Source organism: Mirounga leonina, unplaced genomic scaffold, assembly GCF_011800145.1.
Source record: "Mirounga leonina isolate KUSES-001 unplaced genomic scaffold, KU_Mleo_1.0 Mir_82, whole genome shotgun sequence".
In the NCBI taxonomy this organism is placed as follows: Eukaryota; Metazoa; Chordata; class Mammalia; order Carnivora; family Phocidae; genus Mirounga; species Mirounga leonina.
Window position 1 is genome coordinate 794,686 of NW_023270825.1, and position 6,209 is coordinate 800,894.

The following is a 6,209-nucleotide window of genomic DNA, read 5'->3' on the forward strand; positions in this document are numbered from 1 at the left end:
AGGCTAGTACTTGTGAGATGACTGGCAGATCAGAAAAACATAATATATATGCAACCAAAAACATAGCTTCAGAAGACAGAAAGCCACAGATGGCCAGTGACCCGCTCCAGCTCCTCTCTGCCCGTGGACAGCTCCAGCATCCGCCTGCAAAGATGTGGATTTGGAGAGGGCAACAGATAGAGGGAGGCACGTTGTTTTCTAGTACAAATGGGGCGTTCTCCAAATCAACATGTTTTGGGTCCCCAAAGAGGCCTCAGGACGCCTTCAGACGTGGAAGCGGCCACGCGGGAGGCAGGCAGGGAACGAAGCCATGCCCCACCCCCACCCATGCCACCGAAAGTGTCCCTGCCCTAGCATTCCACACCCAGCCCAGCCATCACTGAGCGCGAAGGGACAGACATCTTCGGACCCGCCAGGAGCCACGCTCCATCTGCCAGGCGCTCTCTCGAGCTCCGGGAGGACCTGCTCTGTTACAACGAGAGCATAAACCGAGCCAGAGAGCTGGCCGCAGCCCCACGCAGGAGCCGGAGCAAGGGAGCCCCCGGGGGAGCGGGGGGAGAGGTCTGCAGGGCAGCTGCGTCCGGTGAGGCTTGGCCGTTCAGATTGGACAGCTGAGGACGAGGCTTCCCCAGGAGCGCCTGCCCCGACACGCGCCTGCCCCGCGCTGGAGGGCGGGAGGGCCCCGGCGGGGTTAGAAGCAGAAGCGCAGGGCAGCCCGTCCTCCCGTCCTCCCGGCCCTGCCTAACGCCCTGGCTGTGGGGGCCTGGTGCCCCTAGATCACCCGTGTCCCCGCCCCCTGACGGCCCCAGCGGCTCCTGAACCCTCAGGGAGGCTGAGGCCAGACCCGGCCCCTGAGGGTCTGCAGCCCCTCTTCTCTTGGGGCCTTCAGCTGAGCCCTCGGTCAAAACAAAAGAGGACGCAGCCTGGGGACATACGCCAAAGGCTAAAGGAGAGGGGACAGTCCACAGGGTCTGCAGGAGGTGACTTGGGGAGGGGCAGTCCCCTCAGCAGCAGCCGGGCTACCGAAAGCGCGCTATTTCATACCTGGCTCCTGCATGTCTATTCCACTGTTTTTCTTCAAACCGACCCTCCCTGCTCTTCTGCATGCACAACACATGCCACTCGGAACCGTCGATGCGCCTTCCCACAGCACTGAGGCAGCAGGACATGGAGTAGGGTAGCGTCCACACAGCGGGGGGACAGCGCGGGGCGTGGGGGCGCCCGCCCGCAGAGAGGCACGCGGCTCTTCTGGAGACAGCCCGAGGCCGGCAGATCTGAACGCAGGCGGAGGCCGGCTCTGGGCGCGCGGCGAGCCTCCGAGGCCCGAGCTCCTCCCAGGTGGTCGGCAGACCCAGCGCCCGTTCCGATTCAACTTCCTGCTGTCGTCTTACCACACGCGTTCTAACGCGTGTACGGAAGAGTGAAGGTCAATGATACAGAGGTTGATTTTGAAGAGGGAAAAAGAAAAAGCAAAGCAAAGGGGCGGAACGTACAATCGGATATGAGGACGTGTCTCCAAGTGCAGCAGGGACACGGGGCGGTGTGGGCACGGGAGTTGGCAGAGGCCGGAGGCGAAGCCGGAGCGGCCGGCCCTCTGTGGCTCTGGGGTTCTGAGGTCCGAGCTGAGAACCGCAGGCCGGCGTTCCGTCTGCGAGGCTCAGGCCAGAGGCTGGAGGTCTCCCCTCTGGAGAAAAGACCCGGATCCTAAAACCCGGGCCCCCCAGGGGAGGGCCGGACACCCGCCCTGTGGTCCCCCATGAAGAACACACCTGCCCAGATGCACATGAGCCCCCCGCGGCCCTGCGTTAAAGGGAATGGGACGGGGCATGCTGACCACCTCGGAGACAGCAGAAGGAGAAGGGGATGCCAGGTGCAGGGGACACACGGACACACTTACAGACTGACAGGGTCACTGACTGGGACATGATGGAATTTCAGGACCCGGACACGGCCTGAGGGACACAGAGGTTCAGGGATTGGCCCAGCTGTTACAACGACACCAGAAGCAACGGGCAGCCCTGTGGCCAAGCCAGGATGGGCCACCTGGTCAGACCCCCATCAGGAGAGGGTCCCAACCAGTCGGCTTTCAGGAGACACTTCTCAGATGAGGAAGGCCAGCAAAATGAGGACAAGGACCAGGGGAGAGGAAGGTGGGGTCAGTGACACTGGGACAGAAGACAAGGGCCCCCTGGGTCCTGGAGAAGGGCACCAGCCTGGGGCGGCTGCCACGGAACACCCATTGCAGGACGACCAGGCACGCTGACCTGCGTTCTCCAGAGAAGTGGACAGATACACACGTGTGTGTATATAAAAGTCGCTCTAAGGGACCAGTCACCCGGTGCAGGCCGCGAGGTCCCCAATCGGCGGGCGGCGAGCTGCAGACCCAGGAGAGCCAGCCGTGGGCTCCACTCTGAGCCCCCAGGCCGAGCAGGCCCGTGTCCCAGCTGGACCAGCGGATTCTCTCTCCGCCTTGATGTTCTGTTCGCACCCCCGACTGATCGGACGAGGCCCACCCACGCCGGGCCGGCATCTGCTTTACTCGGTTCACGGAGTCAGATGCCCATCTCATCCGGAAACACCGGAGTCATGTTCCACCAAATGCCTGGGCGCCCGCGACCCAGCCACGCGGACGGGTAAAGCGAGCCATCACGAAAGAAGGAACAAGACGCGATGATGAAACCAGAGGCTCAAGTGTGGAAGGAAATGTAAGCAGGGTGCAATTCTTAACGGCTACCAAGTGCCCACTCTCACACAGCACTGAGACAGCAGGGCCCCGAGAGGGACACCCTGGGAGAGGAAGAGGGGGCCGTGCGTGCACGCTTCCACGTGGGAAGCCAACGACGGCTGAGTTCTCCAGGCTGTGGGGCTGAGGGAGTGCACCTCAGTGCACCAGGCCACCTCACCTCCTCCTCACCCTCCGCGGTATGTGTCAGGGAAGGCAGTGTGCGCCCTGGCCCAGACCTTCCAGGAGGATGGTCACTGGACCTCCCAGTGGGGCCTTCCGGGCAAGCGTTTCCTCCCAATTGCAAAACCGCTCCCCTTTCCTGATGCCACTGGGTCTGTAGGCAATGCCGGGGCCACGGTAGCCACCCTGTGACCGTGCGGGTGAGTGGGGCTGACGTGCTGTGCATGGTGGAGCGCTCAGGGGACGGCTCTGAGGCCTCCTCCTTCCAGGCTGCTCCCGTGACACGGTCAGCCCCGTGCGGTGTGCATTCCTTCGGGTGGCCTCCTGGCTGCCTGTGGCTGAGCCTGTCCCAACTAAGGCATTACACGGATCACACGGCCAGAGGACGATGCCTTCAACCCATAATCAAGAGGCAGCCCCGTGAGCACAGATACACGGAGAGGATGAGCAGAGACATCAGCTCCAGACATTAGTTCTGCACCTGCTTTCCACGCCCAGCCCTGACTTCACCATTCCCGCTGGCCTGCCGCCCCCCTGGCCCTCCCTGCGGGCACTGCCCTCCATCCCCAGAGCCTCTCATATCACGACCCCTGACCAGTATCCTCATCTCTCTGGACCCGCGGCTGCCCACCGCCCCCACTGGGAGAAGGCTGAACCTTGGGGGGAGCCAGGGCCCACCTGGTCCACGAGGAAGCCCTGCTGGCCGGGCCATCAGGACTCCCAGCCTGCCCTGTGGGGACTGCCGTGCAGCCACCCTCCCTCCCATCCTGGCCTCAGCAGGTGGCCCCAGCTCCTACCCAGAGAAGGGAGGTAGCGGCCAGCAGAAGCCTCCCAGGGGTCCCACCAGCGCCTGCCCACGGCGGAGGAGCAGGTCCCTCTCGTGTTCCAGCGGCACTGAGCGGTCCCAGGGCCCCCCCGACACAGGGTCCTGCCCGACTGTGGTGCCCCTGGGCCCCCGTCCTGACCCCCAGACCCGCGGCTGTGGAACCTCACGGGGCACAGACGTGAGATGGGGAGATAAGCCTGGGTTATTGGGGTGTGCCCGAGGTCATCACAAGCGTCCTTATGAGGAGGAGGAGGAGATGTGATGATGGGAGCAGCATCAGGGAGAGAGCCCAGGTGTGTGGGCACCTCTAGAAGCTGGAAAAGGCCAGGACGTGTTCTGTCCGGAGCCTCCGGAAGGAACGCAGCGTGCGGCCTGGTCCTCGCCCAGGGAGGCCTGTGTCGAACTCCTGCCCCCAGAGCTGCAGAATGATACATCTAAGCGGTCTTCGGCCATCACGTTTGCGGTCGTAGGTCTCTGTGGTGCGGGGTGCGGACGCAGGGCTCACGCCAGCTCAGTCCGCCGGCCCGGCCCTTCCTCGTCCTCCAGGTGTCTGGGACGTCGGCTCCTTGGCTAGACCATCCCGCAGCCTGGCCCCCTTCTGCATGGGCGCGGGGTACTTGTCCCAGTCCCTCTCCCAGGCCCCCGGGCGTGCGGTAGGCGCTCCAGAGAAATGGCGTACTCACACCTCACCCCAGAGACCTGCCCACGCCCCGGGATCCTGACCCCAAGCCCACAGTGAGGCTGCACTGGCCATGTCCTGGACGGAGGGGAGCGTGGGGAGGTGGGCCGGGTGGCCATGGTCAGCATGGAACGTTCTTGTGTCTGAATTATCTGAATTTTGTTACTCTTTGTGGCTGAATGATATGGCTGGGCCACACAGCTGACCCACCGGCTGAGTCCACTCTCCAGTCCTAGGTGCAGCCCTGGGAAGGTACCTAGTGGATCCCACGGCAACTCGACGGCTACCTTTTGGAGGAACGGCCAGACCCTTTCCCCTAGGGGCAGCACCTTGCAGATAGCCTGAAGGGACACCACCAGCCACCTCTGCTTGCATTATGAAAATGTTACTTTCCCTCCGCTGCAAGGAAACAATGCGGGGTGCAGAGGCTGCCTCTTCTTCCCAGATGCTCCTGGCTCCCCGCGGCTCCTCCTCTGCCCGGGCCGGGGCTCTGCGAGTGGAGGAGACGCCCGCCTGGCTGCTGGGGCGGTGGGCCCTGGTGTGTGTCTCTCCGGTGTGTAGGACACGGGGCAGCCGGCGAAGGCTGGGAAGCATAAACCCCTAGGTTTATTGGGCGGTGTGATGGCGACTCTCTGACACCAACCCCCAGGAACCGTGCTTCCCCAGGGCTCCAGAACCCCGTGAAGCCTCCTCCCTTGCGCAGCCCCAAGACCTGCCTTCTGACACAGGATGCAGCGAAGGAGTGCTGCCTGACATGTGAGGTGCGTCGCGGGAAGTCTGGCCTGGTGACCCTGTGCTGGGGGAGCACCCCACTGCTCTAAGACCGCATGCCTCACAGAAGGGACCCGTGCGGGCAGATGGCCAGCCAGCCCCGCGGCTCCGGCCGCCCAGCTGAGCTGCCAGACACGGGGCAATGAAGCCGTCCTGCATGTGCAAGCCCGCGGAGCCTCCTGAAGATTTCGGCCCCTGCGGCCCCCTGACCACAAGTGCAGAGAAACCCCACGGCAGAGCTGAACCAGGGCCTTCCGTGCACCCAGACACTTAGCAACAAATGGGTGCTTCGAGCCACGACATTTTGGGGCGCCTCGTTACACTACACAGCAATAGATAAGGAGACACGGGAATCAGCTTCAAGGCCAGGTGGCCAGTCCCGCCTGGCTATTAGCTGCGGGGCCATAGTCCAGAGAGCAGGTGCAGGGCTCAGCTCTCCTACCCCACGTTCTTAGCAGCCCCCGGGGAGGCAGCGGCTGCATTTGGAAGGGGTCCTCAGATCCACACCACCCCACAGCTGTTGGGGCCTCTTCACAGCTAGGGAGGGGTGTCAGCAGGGTGGGCCTTCCTCAGGGTGGGAATAGCAGCAGGCCCCAGAGGTGAAGGGGGCGCAGCTCCAGAGACTGGGAGCGGCAGCTCCTCCCAAGTGGGGCAGGTGGGCGGTTCCTCCCAGGAACCCCGAGCTGAGGGCCTGGCTCTCTGCCCCGGCCCTGGTCCCGCCCCCTTCCCGGGCTCTCCAGCCTCCCCCTCCTTCCAGGGCTGCTGTTTTCCCGGCCATCAGGCTCCCCGGAGGTGTCTGCACTGTCCCCCACCACCGCCCGCGCAGTGGCCCTGCAGCCGCCGACCGACCCCTTCCTTCCTCCTCTTGCAGGCTCCACCGGGCAGCCGCGACCGCCGACCGGAGCCTCCCTTCAGGGCCCAGCTTCTCCTCCCCTGGGGCCTGACCTCGCCCCCGCATCACCTCATCTCAGGGCCGCGGTCAACCGGGCTGGGGTGGGACAGCCGCTCGGCTCCTCCCGCCAGGGCTG